Raw genomic sequence first — 16,015 nt, 5'->3', positions numbered from 1 at the left:
CACATCATGACGTTATGATCTGTGAATCATCACGTTCCATTTAGAAACTCATCATGAATTACTGTAATATAATCATGTTGATCAAGTGTAATATTATTATACTAACTCATGCTTCAGTTCCCAACACTACTTCAAAACATTCATAATTTAAACTCGACGGTTTCAGAATTTAGAAACTAAAATAGTTTCTTTTATGATGTATCACATATAGCACGAAAAGGTAAATGATTTCAGATAAGAATATTTATGGAAATATCTTCAGAAGTATGGAGGATATTTATAATGAAAGATATGATGATATCTTAGAATTTCTAATATCAGAGGATGACGAAGGATATTGTCCGCAGGGGTTTAGAGTCAGGAGCAAGGTATTCGTTAATTACTTCAGTAGATACTGAATCATTTGGATTCTTTGAAGGCAGGTTCAGCCTTTGTGATTTGTCCACATTCTCCTTCATACTTTGCTCAATCCGTTTTCCAGTTCCAAAACTTCTCTTTTTCTGAGCTTTGCCAATACACTATTCTTTATCATCAAACTTTTTACTGTTAAGGTCATTTATAGTTTTTGCTTCTTCATCAGCACTTTTCAAAATTTCGAGAACTAGTTCGTAGTTTAGGGTGTTTTTCAGAAACATCACATTCGCAGTATGTAAGTCCAGTAGATAGATGTTATATGTATAACTGTTGGCGTTGACATGCTGCGAGATTTCAAAATACTGATTGCTAATTCCCAATGATTCGTATGGCAATTCTCGTTACAAGATGCAGATAAGTAAATGATGGGGTTTTGATAATTATAATGATTTTTTGGAAAATCAAAGATCAGTGAAGTTGTTAGTAAATTTATTGCTAATGTGGTGGAACATAAATGGTTCCCCTGTAACGTTGGCGAAAGGGGAACATATCTATCGAGGTTATAATAAGACTGTTTTGATTGAGAAGTCGAAGTTGACTTGCTGGAGCTTTGACAAAACTGTCTATTTTGAAACGGAATTGAAAAGTTATTTTAGCTAATAAATGCCAAAGGATCTGACACGGATACGTGTCAAACTATGACTTTGGTTTTGAGAGTTTCTCAGGCACATAACTGTTGGTAACATGTGGTTGGATCATCATTTCGATTGTTCATTATTTGAAGTATCTTCAGGAATTTCGAAGGGTTTGAACACCGATTGTAATCATTAATATACATATGATGTTCTAGCACAGTTTTGAAGTCAAAGTATAGTTTTAAAAGATGTAAGAATCTAAGAGTGATGTCTTCTGTTAAGTCTTGACTTGGATTTTGATTTGTCAAAATTAGATCATGCAATTAAATTTGGATGAGAATGGTTGTTTTGATTTCTATGAAAGAATATGTATGGTTGTGAAGGTAGTGAGTATAGTTCAGAATCGAAGAATGTGACATATTAATTTGTGAATTTATATATCTCTCGGGTATTACCTACCCGTTAAAACAAATTTCACAATTAATATTTTGTACAAAAGAATTTATATTACAGTCTTTATGAAAATATATATGTGTATATTTTCTTTAGATGTAACATAGATTTAACGAGTTGATATTAAATTAAACTCATTTAATTTATGGTTGAAACTAGAATTGAGTAATCCCTAAAACTTTAGAAAGTACTTAAGTATTTCAATTATGAATCAATACTTCGTTATTTGTTGAGGCATGATGTTGGTTTTCGTAAAATTCTTGTGAACTTCGCAAGGTACGGATGATGTTATTTGAAAAGTTTCTAGTACATCGGTGATGAAAGCGTAAAATCAAACATATGTACACTTGATTTATTATGAATTGGAAGTTATTGAATTGATACAAAGATTGTAGTTAACGATGGTTAATTTGCGGACGAAGGATGTACAGCATAGCTAGCATATTAGTAATATGAATTAACCGAGTGGTTAAGATCCATACATAATAGCTTAGTACGGAAAGATTTATTATGGTTTTAAAAATATATAAGATATACATATAAATTCTTCAGTGGAAATGAGTTAATATTTCATAACTCGTTGATATGACATACTTGTTGTTGATTTGTAATGATGTCCACGGTGATTCTTGAACCGTCGGAGCTTGTGATGTTATAAGTACTGCTAGTGCTGATGATGCTGACGGTACTGACGGTGCTGGTGATGCTAACGGTACTATTGATGCTACTAATAAAACAAGTCTAGCTTGTAAATCACGCATCATTCTTGTCAGGGTTGTTATTCTTCCTTCTATCATTTTGGTTCACACATCTGATTTATGGTTAAGGCTAAAATAATCTCTAAGACTTTAGAGATTACATAATCATCGCAGAATGTTTCTCCAATGAAGTTATGAATCAATACTTCATCGTTTGTTGTTGTTGGTATTCCTTGGTATCTATAGAGCGTATGACATTAGTGCTCGTGGGATATAGGTTGTGATGTTGAAGTGTGGGATGCGGATGTTACTGTTGGTGGTGGTGATGGTACTGTTGGTGTTGCTGATGGTGGTACTGGTTATGCTACTGGTGCTGCTGCTGGTGTTTGTAACCTTTGCACCATATTCTCCAAAGCCACTACCCGAGCGCGAAGCTCGTTGACTTCTTCTGTTACACCGAGATGATTGGCAGTTCGGACGAGTGGATGAATAAGATCTAGAATATGAGATAATATGTAGTTGTGACGAGATACTCTAGAAATGATAGAGAAAATGGTGTCTCGAACAGGTTCGCCGGTAAGTGCTTCAGGTTCTTCACCAAGAGGGCAATGTGGTGGATGGAAGGGATCACCTTCTTCTTGTCTCCAATGATTGAGAAGGCTACAAACCCATCCCCAATTCATCTAGAATAGATTATGGCTGATTGGTTGATCCATCTCAGTCACACTGCTTTCGGAGCTTGAGTGTGATTCCATTTCGGAATTTGAGGGACTTGAACAAGTGGAGAGTTCCATTTCGTACGATGGAATAAAGGATTTTTTTTTCTATATGAAATGATTTCCGGCTATCGGATGATATTTTAGTTACATAGAATATCTATATTTATAGAACAAAAGATTTCGTAGATTACGGAGGAATTTACGGAATATGCCAGGTAAAGTTTACAGTAACAGATACGCTAAGATATGAATTAGCAGATACGCTAAGATATGAATTTTGTCTATACACTATTCATGAAATCAATGCAATAAGATGTGTCTAGACTAAGAATGATAAGCATGCAATTTTTGACAAAAATGATAAGCAAAAATTTTGACATGCAACTAAGGTCGAAGTCCAGACTCACTAATGCATCCTAACGACTATCAGTTAGACACACTAATGCAGACCTGGTTCACTAAGACCACCGCTCTGATACCACATGAAGCGATACGTCCTAATCCATAAGGACGAATACAATAACATATGGATACATTGCGAGGTATTTGACCTCTATATGATACATTTTACAAACATTGCATTCGTTTTCAAAAGACAAACTTTCATTTCATCGAAAGTTGATAGGCATGCGTACCATTTCATAATATCCAACTATAAATGACCTAATCTGTCATTTACTTAATCGTAATCTCTATTGAACTCAATGACTTGAATGCAACGTCTTTTGAAATATGCCATGAATGACTCCAAGTAATATCTTTAAAATGAGCAAATGTACAGCGGAAGATTTCTTTAATACCTGAGAATAAACATGCTTTAAAGTGTCAATCAAAAGGTTGGTGAGTTCATTAGTTTATCATATACAATCATTTCCATAATTTTAATAGACCACAAGATTTTCATTTTTCATAAACATAATCCTCAAGCAGAATTCTCTCGTCTGCATTAAGGTAAAATCATTCATATGGTGAACACCTGGTAACCGACATTAACAAGATGCATATAGAATATCCCCAAAACAGAAACCTCTCGTCTGTATAACAGAATCCTCTCGTCTGTATAAAAATCGAAGTACTAAAGCATCCGTACCTCGGATGGGGTTTGTTAGGCCCATAGATCTATCTTTAGGATTCACGTCAGTTAGGGGTACTGTTCCCTAATTCTTAGGCTACCAAGCTAAAAAGGGGCATATTCGGCTTCGATCCATTCAACCATATAATGTAGTTTCGATTACTTGTGTCTATTTCGTAAAACATTTATAAAAGCAACGCATGTATTCTCAGTCCCAAAAATATATATTGCAAAAGCATTTAAAAATGGAGCAAATGAAACTCACAATACTGTATTTCGTAGTAAAAATACATATGTCATCATTGAACAAGTGCAAGTTTGGCCTCGGATTCACGAACCTATATTAAGTATGTATATTTATATGTTGGTCAATATTTGTCTAACAATTTAGGTCAAGTCATAGTGTATCACAATCCTAGTGCTCGAGACTAATATGCAAAAGTCAACAAAAGTCAATTTGACTCAAAATGATTTCCAAAATTTATACGTGTTTATTATATAACCTAAATATAGTCGTTTTATATATATTTACATATATTTATCAGATTTTATTAAAGTAAATAATAAAAGTCATTTGTTAATAAGAATTTATATGTTATAAAAATATACTTTTTATATATTTTAAATAATAAAATTCATAAAGTTCACTTAATATCATAAAAATATAGTAGTATGTAATATTAACATAATTATATTACGTGTGGTAAAAATATCTTTGTATCACTTATTTACTTGATAAAATGTTATTGATAATAATAATAATAAATAAAAGTTGTATTATTTTTGTAATAATTATTATTATTATTGTTCTACTAATAATAATAACGATATTTATATTTACTAAAAATTGATATTATGATAAAATGATAATTTTTATTAAAATGATAATGATATTTTATATTAACAATGATATTCCTACAATTAATGATTTTTGTAAAAAAGATAGTTTTAATATTAATAATTAATAATACTTTTAATAATAATGATAAAATTAATGAAAACGATATTTTTATCTAAATCAATACCTTTCAATATTTAAATTTTATCATGATACTCATACTCATTATTTTCTAATCAATTTGTTTATAGCTTTTAGTCGTCTTTTATATCGCGTTCATAATAATGATAATAATAGTGATCATAATAATTAGATGTTACTAATATTAGTTTTAATTATAATAATACTAATAATAATAAATATTATGATAATATTAATGATAATACTAATAACTATTTTAATGATAAATAATAATACAAATTATAACCTTAACGATAATAACGATAGTAATAATAATAAAAATAACAATTTTTAATGATAATACCTTTTATTAATAACGATAATGATAATGATAATAATAATAATAATAATAATAATAATAATAATAATAATAATAATAATAATAATAATAATAATAATAATAATAATTTGATATTAATTATAATGACGATAATAACGACGATAGTAATAATAATCATTTTAACAATAATACAAAAATTCAGTTGACTATAACTTCTAATCTGTTCATCGAAATCATTCGAGTTCTAAATGAAAAGTTCTTAATTTTTCGCTAGCTTTCCAACGACATGCATATCATATACCCTATCTCAGTAGCATATATATCTAATTCAAGATTTAACATAACCTATCTAATGACAATAATAAATGTACAAGCATGCATAATCCTATATACTCGAGCACTTGTCAGGGATACACTATTAATATATAAAAGTTAAGTTATGAGTGCTCACGTATCAATATTGAGATTCAATATTGCAGGAAAGTACGTAAACGCAACGGAGATGATAAACACTAGATTGACCTCATGATCATACCCCCGAATATTACCCATAACCTCCATAGCTATAACCCATAATTTCCTTAGCCATATCCTACTTGCAAACTAGTTTTGAAAATTACTCGAACAGCACTCCGTCGTAGTATTTTATGTATAAATAATAATATTAATACTAACACTAATACTACTAATAATATTTAAGATTAATAATAATAATAAAAATAATAATAATAATAATAATAATTATTATTATTATAATTTATATGTATAGAGAGAAAGAGATGCGAGAGATAAGAATGCAATGAACCAGCACAGAACACGAATTCGTTTTATAAGCAATGTAACCCACCTAACCACCTCATGCACTTGCATGAGAATTGTGTGGAGAGCTCATGCGAGTGCATGAGGCATAAATTTAACTCACATTCTCAATTCTCATGGCAACGACACATTATATATATATATATATATATATATATATATATATATATATATATATATATATATATATATATATATATATATATATATATATATATATGTAAAATATATATTTAATCTTTAGAATTAATTAAATATTATATTATATTCTCGTGCATAGTTGATTTGTAATTTTAGCACCGATGAATTGTACGTTGACGCTCGACTTACGCACCGGTTTCGATTTTTCGAACGTCCTTTCGCACGCTAAGAAAACTAGCACTTTATGTTTAGTGACTCGTACCTTTATCAATAATTAGACTTTCATCAATGAAAAATAAATCCACTTAAAGTGTAACTTATTCATTTGAGTGTTGTGGTCATTTGCTTTTATAAATCAATGTTTCGTTGTTTATCAAAGTATATTATTTTAGGACAAAACGTTTTATAACTTAACTTATTACTTTGTAAAAATATATATTCATTTCGAAATATAAATTTGAAATATTTATTTAACAATATAATACATAATTTTTCAAAACTACTTACATTTCAAAGTTTCTTACATCATTTGAAATCGTTTCAAAAATTATTATTTAATAATAATATATTTGCAAAATTATAATACAAAGCTTTTAATTAATTTCTTAAAATTCAATAACAAGTATCTTATAAAATGTTTTTGAAATAAATTTATTTTTAAACTGAGAACGTTTTGTACATTTGAAACTAGATTAAATAAATATATTACTTTCGTTTTCCAAAATTAAATATGTTTAAGAAAATAATAAAAATCGTTATTTACACTACACATTCTATTTTTTTTTATATTTACATAAAACGAAAGTTAAAATAGTTATCTTATCAAAGTCATGAGAAAAATGTTGTAAAGCATGAATTTGAAATCAAACAGAAATGTCCACCAATATTTGTCTAGTACTCGATATTTGGCATTTTGTTCTTACTTGTAAATCACTTTACCATTTATTCCGAATGCTGTTAAAAAGAAAGGTTTCCTAATTCAAAGTGGACCTCTCAACAGAGACTCGTAATCATACAATGTATCTGATAAATCAATCATTTGATATTATCTTCTAATTCCGTCGATAAACATATTGAAACAAATACGTTCATGTAAAGTATTATACGTTTAATACTTTGTTAATATTATCAAGTTATAATATATACATATACATATATAATCATATCCGTTCATATTATGGCTCGTGAATCATTGGAATTTGGTCGAGGTTATATGAATGTATGAACACAGTTTAAAATTCTTGAAATTTTACTTAACAAACTTTGCTTATCATGTCGGAATAATATAAAGATAAAGTTTAAATTTGTTCAGAAATTTCCGGGTTGTCACACTTTGGTGCTTGTTTAAGTCCATACAAAGAATTAATCAATTTGCACACCTTCGTCTCTTGTCCCGGCATGACAAAACCTTCCGGTTGTTTCATGTACACCTCCTCCTCCAAATCACCATTAAGAAAAGCAGTTTTCACATCCATTTGGTGAATAACAAGATTGTGAATCGACGCAAGCGAAATCAACAATCTAATGGTGGTGATACGCGCAACTGGAGCATATGTATCAAAGTAATCAATACCCTCCTTTTGCCTAAAGCCTTGTATGACCAAACGTGCTTTAAACTTGTCAATTGATCCATCAACTTTCATCTTTTTTTTGAAGATCCACTTGTTGCCCAAAGGTTTACAACCGAGAGGCAAATCAATTAGAACCCATGTATTATTTTCCATGATAGAGTCTATCTAGTCACGAATTGCCTCTTTCCAAAAGGCAACGTCACGAGACCTCATAGCCTCATCATATGTCCTCGGATCCTCTTCAATATTGTAGCAATAATGAAGTTGAGATATGACACTATCTCTAGTTCTTTCAACTAAGAATAGTTGAAAATCCTCACCATATGATTTAGGAGTTATTTTCCTACTCCCTCTTCGTGGCTCATGAGACTCATTTGAAATTTTTTTCCATTTGAGCACCTTGGGAGGTACTTGCAATAGGTGCCATATCCATTGGTTTAGGTATTGATGAGAACCTAGATTCATTAAATATTGCATCTCTAGATTCTATCACGGTATTAACCGAAATAGAGTCATTTGGCTCATTGACAAAGAATCTATACGCCTTGGAATGCTCGGCATATCCAATAAAAATGCAATCAATACCCTTTTCACCCAACGTTTTCCTTTTGGGTTCCGGAAGTCTCACGACTGCCTTACATCCCCAAACTCGCAAGTAATGCAAGTTAGGACGTTTATTAAACCAAAGTTCATATGGAGTCTTCTTCCCATTCTTATTGGAACCCTATTCAAGATGTATCAAGCCGTTAACATGGCTTCCCCGCAAAATCCCTCACTCAAACCGGAATAAGACAACATGGAGTTAACCATCTCTTTAAGTGTCCTATTCTTCCTTTCGGCTATACCATTTTGTTGTGGCGTATAGGGAGCCGTGGTTTGGTGAATAACTCCTATCGATTGAAAATATTCCAGGTCATAATACTCGCCACCTCGATCGGTACGCAATGTTTTAATTGAACAGTCAAGTTGCAATTCTACTTTAGTTTTATAGATTTTAAATTTGTCTAAAGCTTCATCTTTAGAATGCAAAAGATACACATAGCAATACCTAGACGAATCATCTATAAAAGTAATCATGTACTTCTTGTTACCCATTGAAGGAGTAGCATGAAGATCACATAGATCACTATGAATTAGTTCCAATAATGATGACTTCTGGTTTATTTCTCTAAAAGGTTGTCTAGTGATCTTTGTTAGCATACAAGTTTTACATTTATCTAAATGTTTATCAAAACTTGGTATTAAGTCATCCTTAGACATTTCATACATTCGTTTGTAATGTACATGACCTAAACGAGCATGCCATAAACCGGAATCACAAGTACCTGAACCAATCATGCAAGTAGAATTAATGGCCCTAGTAACATTTTTGAGATTAAGCATGAACATTCCACTGTTATAATACCCAAAACCAACAAACACACCACACTTAGACAATATATATTTGTCACTTTCAAACACTTGTTTATACCCACATTTATTCAACATGGGACTAGTTATAAGATTCTTACACAAGTTAGGTACATACAATACATTATAAAGAGTAATAGATTTTCCAGAGCTAAACTCCAATACAACATTTCCAAAACCAACAACACTAGCAATAGATTCGTTGCCCATGTGAAAAACATCCTTATCCGGTACAAAAGTTTTGAACCATTCACGATCCTTGCAAGCATGACAAGTTGCACCTGAATCTACCCACCATCCAATTGTATCATCCTATACATAGAATGCATCAGAAATATGTGAAACATAGTTCTTAATTAGAATAGTCACAAAGTCAGAAATTTGACCTTGATTAGGAGTAGGATCCTTTGATCCTTGGCCCGCACCCGATGTGCTTCCTCCTTCTACCATCTTGACTTTGTAATCCCGCTTATAGTGACCGGGTTTGCCACATCTCCAACAAGACTTCTTATCCTTCTTATTGGACGCATTCTTGTTATTTTCAGACTTTCGTTTCTTGTTGTTTGATTTCTTGTTGTATTTATTCCCATGAGATTTATCTTCAATCATGTTGATCGAAGAAGATCCCACTTCTTTACCCTTCCCCTTGCCACTATCTAGTATCCAAATTGATTCCTCAATTCTCAAGTGACTACCCAACTCATTCAAATTCATATCTTCCTTGTTGTGTTTGAGTGTGTGTTTGAAATCTTGCCATGAAGATGGCAATTTGTCAATGATGGATGAAACCGTGAAAGTTTCATCCACACTTATGTTGTGTTGGGTAAATTGCTCCAAGATCCTAAGGATCTCATGGAATTGTTCCATGATAGGCCTAGTATCAACAATCTTGTAATTGTTGAAATTGCTAACAAGAAATTTCTTGCTACATGCATCCTCGGCCATATACTTGGCCTCCAATTTATCCCAAAGTTCCTTAGCCGATTTAACCGAATTGTAAACATCAAATAAAACATCAGACATACCATTTAGAATGTGGCCACGACACAGCAAGTCTTCATTGTCCCATTTGCTCCTTAACCGGGCATGTTCCATGGTCTCTTCATCCGATTCAGCGGGCCTTGAAGTAGACAACACATACACCAATTTCAATGAAGTCAAAAGAAATTTCATCTTCTTTTTCCATCTCCTAAAATCTGCCCCTTCAAACCTTTCCAATTTTGCAAACCTTGAAGTCATTTCCTTCACCGTTTCACCGAACATGGTGATCAAATATTCGATTAGAATGTTATGAACTTGGATTGTAAGTAATCTTCGTGCCTAAAATGGAACCGACTCCGGATTGATCTTTGAATCGTGTGAACACTTTCCTAATCGAATATTTTGACCCAATTAGCCACGGGTTACACGAAGTTTCGATTGGGATAAGACAAAGACTAGATTGTTGTCTTGGCTAAAAGAAAACAATCATAACAATTGCAGAGATTTATCTTCTAATTGTTTAAGTTGAAAGTGTGTGTGAAAAATTAAAAATCTGGAACCTTTCTCAAATACACAAAGGGTGTATTTATAATGGGTCAAAAGGTTTCTTGAAAAGTCACAACCATTGATTCACACCCATTAGTGACTTGGAAGTTTACATTCATGTATTTAGACTTAAAATGGTCTAAAAACATGAAAAAACGCACTTAAAAATGCCCTGGAACAACCCCAAAACGTTTGGGGTTCGAATGTGCCTTTTGGGTTGAAAAGGCACCTTTTCAGCATGCCCAGTGTTAAGCCGCGATGCGGGCCCAAGAGCCGTGTCGCGGGCTAACAAAGGAAAACACTCCCAAAATGCAAAAAGTCTCGACATGAAAATCATGCCTTAAGCCGCGCCGCGGGCTCAGGAGCCGCACCGCGGCTTAAAGCTACTGCACACTAAAATTTTTGTTTAAGCTCATTTTCAAGTGTGTTTAGCCTTTCAAGTCCCGTTTCGCATTCTTTAAGTTCCAAACATTATTACCAAGTCCAAAGTAAACCTCAAACCACCTCACGTTTTACGAACGTGTAATCCACACACTCCGAATTCGTGTAACGTTTCAATGGTTCGAAAATACTTTCAACATAGCAATCCAATCCCTAAAATGTATGTTGGATCATGCTAAAATCACCAACAGAAATCAGGTGGCAAACTTAAAGAATTGTTTAGTTTCATATGTTATAATCAATATTTTAATTCATATTAATTGTCCAATATTGACAGTCCACAGTTAGCAGTCCACAATTTGTAGTTCAACAATTCATATATAGTTTAATATATAATATTCAAATTAATTAATACGTATCGTGACCTGTTATATACATGTCTCAGACTCGATCACAACTCAAAGTATATATATTATTGTAAAATCAACCTCAACCCTGTATAGCTAACTCAAGCATTACTGCATATAGAGTGTCTATGGTTATTCCAAATAATATATATAGATGCGTCGATATGATATGTCAAAACCTTGTATACGTGTCCTGATATTTAAAGTGCGTAAAATAAATAACAGAAATTAAATGACGATAAATAAAATTGCGAGAATTAAAATTGCGATAAATAAAATGCGATAAATAAATTGCGATAAATAAATTACGATAAATAAAAGGTAATACGGAATTAACAGTTAGCTAGGAACAGTTAGCTAGGAACAGTTAGCGTAGATTCTTAACAAAATTTCTCATAGTTAATTTGTTTGTTTCTAACAAATTTTATTTTGTCCAATGTTTCCTTCATTATGCCACTTGTTGGATTCTGATAAATCAAAATCCAAATATGAAATTGGATGAAAATAGTTATTCTGCGGTGAACGGATTCGTATATCTGTGGATGTAGGTAGGATAGTAAATGACTGTTGAATCGGAATTGAAAGAATATACTGTGTAACTTATTAATGTGAAATCTAAATATTCATCGGGTATTACCTACCCGTTAAAATATTTTCACCATTAACAATTTGTACAAAAGAATTTTTAATTATAATCTTTATGAAAACATATATACATATATATTTTCTTTAGATGTAATAATGGATTTAATGAGTTAATATGATATTAAACTCATTTAGTTTTCGGTTGGAATTAGAATGTATAATCTCTAAAACTTTAGAGATTACATAATCGCTATGTGGAATGAAGATAAATGATGTAGAACGATACGTAGAACGATGATTATACTCGAGGTACAGAATGAGATGTTGAGGCATGGATTGTTGATGGTACTGGTGATATTACTGATGGTACTGTTGGTGCCAGTGATGTTACTGAAGCTGGTAAGTTTGCACCATATTCTCCAAATTGATTACTCGAGCGTGAAGTTCGTTGACTTCTTCTATTATTCCGGGATGATTGTCGGTCAGAACGTGTGGATGAATAAGGTTTGGAATTTTAGATAGAATATAATTGTGGCGAGATACTCTAGAAATGAGGGTGAAAATGGTGTTTCGAATAGGTTCGCTGGTAAGTGCTTCAGGTTCTTAGCCAAGAGGTGTATTCGGTTGGTAGAAGGGATCGCCTTCTTCGCGTCTCCATTGATTAAGTCGGCTACGAACCCATCAGATGAATTGGGAATGGCTAATTAATTGAATTCATTCTGGTGACGCTGCTTCCGGAGCTTAGGTGAATATTCATGTCGGAATAGCTGTCGGAATAACTATCGGAATAGCCATCGGAATCTGAGGGACTCGAACTAGTTGAGGGATTCATCTTGTACGATCAGATGAAGGATTTTCGATAAGAAATAGATTATATGATGTAGATTAGTACCCTGCAATACATAATTTACATATGCATATATAATACTAAAATTCCATAAGTTACGGAGGAATCTTCGGAATCTGTCAGGCAAAGGTAACAATAACAGATACGCTAAGATATGAATTAGCAGATATGCTAAGATATGAATTAGCAGATACGCTAAGATATGAATTTTGTCTATACACTATTCATGCAATCATTGCAGTATGATGTGTCTAAACTAAGAATGATAAGCAAGTGATTCCCTAAGATTGATGAGCAGGTAATTTTCGACACGAAATGATAAGCAAAACTTTTGACATGCAGACACGGTCGAAGTCCAGACTCACTAATGCATCTAAACATCTATTAGTTAGACACACTAATGCAAGACCTGGTTCGCTAAGACCACCGCTCTGATACCAACTTTCATGACCCGTCCTAATTCATCTGGATGAATACATTACATTTGGTTACATCACGAGGTACTTGATCTCTATATGATACATTTTACAAATATTGCATTCGTTTTTAAAAAGACAAACTTTCATTTCATCGAAAGTTGACGGCATGCATACCATTTCATAATATATCCAACTATAATTGACTTAATAATAGTCTTGATGAACTCAACAACTCGAATGCAACGTATTTTGAAATATGTCATGAATGACTCCAAGTACTATCTCTAAACTAAGCAAATGCACAGGGGAAGATTTCTTTCACACCTGAGAATAAACATGCTTTAAAGTGTCAACCAAAAGGTTGGTGAGTTCATTAGTTTATCATAATCGATCATTTTCATCATTTTAATAGACCACAAGATTTTCATTTCCATTTCTCATAAATATACGTCCCATACATAGAGACAAAAATCATTCATATGGATTGAGCACCTGGTAACCGACATTAACAAGATGCATATAAGAATATCCCCTATTATTCCGGGACATCCATCGGACATGATAAAACAACATCGAAGTACTAAAGCATCCGGTACTTTGGATGAGGTTTGTTAGGCCCAATAGATCTATCTTTAGGATTCGCGTCAATTAGTAGATCGGTTTACTAATTCTTAGGCTACCAAGCAAAAAGGGGCATATTCGGCTTCGATCATTCAACCATAGAATGTAGTTTCAATTACTTGCGTCTATTTCGTCAAACATTTATAAAAACGCATGTATTCTCAGTCCCAAAAATATATATTGCAAAAGCATTTAAAAGGGGAGCAAATGAAACTCACTATACTGTATTTTGTAGTAAAAATACATATGACGACATTGAACAAGTGTAGGGTTGGCCTTGGATTCACGAACCTATATCATTTGTATATTTATTAATATACATAATTGTAGTCGAACAAATACATATATAATTTATTAGTTATATCCTTTTTATATTTATATAAATGTTTCATTTATTCATTTTGTATATAAAATATTAATTTTTGTTAAGTTATATGTATTAAATATATCATTTTTTATATTAATAATAATAGTTATAATGATACTAAAATAATATTAACAGTGGTAAAAATGATTATAATACTTGATATTATTAATAAGATAATAATGTTAGTAATTCTATTAATCATACTAATAATGATATTACTGATAATAAATGTAAAAATATTAATTTTAATGATAATTATGATAATGATTTTAATAACTACATAATAATTCTGTTAACAATAATAATGATAGTTTTAGTGATAATCAAAATAATAGTTGTTGTAAAAATGATAATAGTAATAAATAGTAATTTTTAATAATAACAATACTAATAATTGTATTCATTATTAATAATAATGATAATATTTATAATAATACATATGTTAATAATAATAACAATAACTCTAATATTTTTATAATGATACAAATGCTAATGTTTATGAAAAACATTAATTTTATTATTTTCATAATAATAACAATAATTATAATCATGATAATGTTAATAATAATAATAAAAATGATAAAATTAATTATAATTATAATAATAATAATAATAATAATAATAATAATAATAATAATAATAATAATAATAACATTAATAATACTTTTATTACTTGTAACTATGATATAAATACTATAATACTAATAATAACATTAATAATAATAATCATAGTAATAACAATAATAATATTGGTAATAATAACAATAATAATAATAATAATAATAATAATAATAATAATAATAATAATAATAATACTAATAGTAATAATAATAATAATAATAATAATAATAATAATAATAATAATAATAATAATAATAATAATAATAATAATAATAATAATAATAATAATAATAATAATAATAATAATAAAATGAAAACTACCTTATAACCTCCCGCTCACCCGCACAACACCTTAACCACTCCTCCGCTCTTTTCTTTCTGATTTAAAACCTAATGTGTAAATATTTAACCCAGTTTATTATTTGTTCCTTCCTCTTCTTTTTTAGATGAATTCGATCCACCAGTAATTTCAATAACATTATAGCAGCGAAAAATAAATTCGTATTAGATCATGTAATTTAAAATATAAATAATAAGTGGTTGATTGGTTTAATTAAAACAAAAAAAAATAATATAACAAGCAGAAGCCTGCTGTACCGTCGATAACCATGAACACCTCCAAACTTTGATTCGAATCAAATGTTTTAGTTTAGGTTTTGTAAATTTCACACAATGATGGGCTGTTGAATTGAATTGGATTAACAGAAAATATATAAGAAAAAGAAAATCAAACTGCAGCTTTATCTGTTTTCACGAAGAACACAAACCAAACTCAAATTCAAATCTTAAATTCCAAATCGTTTTAGACTATAATTATAACATGAAAGAGGTCGGAAATCGTTTATGTAAACTTTCTGAAACATCAATTTCAACAGAAATGATCTCTAAAACTCTAATTCGTTTAAAAACATAAGTTTGACTTTTTAAATTTTAAACTTTGACCTTGAAATTGGAAATCAATCGAGGGAATTGATACGTGAAAACTTACAGATAGTTTTAATGGATGCCTCCTAACACATCCGCGTTATTAGATTTTGGAGTTGATTCGAAAATAGATTTTGGATTACAAT

The sequence above is a fragment of the Rutidosis leptorrhynchoides genome, chromosome 4, assembly GCF_046630445.1.
Source record: "Rutidosis leptorrhynchoides isolate AG116_Rl617_1_P2 chromosome 4, CSIRO_AGI_Rlap_v1, whole genome shotgun sequence".
Lineage (NCBI taxonomy): Eukaryota > Viridiplantae > Streptophyta > Magnoliopsida > Asterales > Asteraceae > Rutidosis > Rutidosis leptorrhynchoides.
This window is presented reverse-complemented; position numbering follows the sequence as displayed.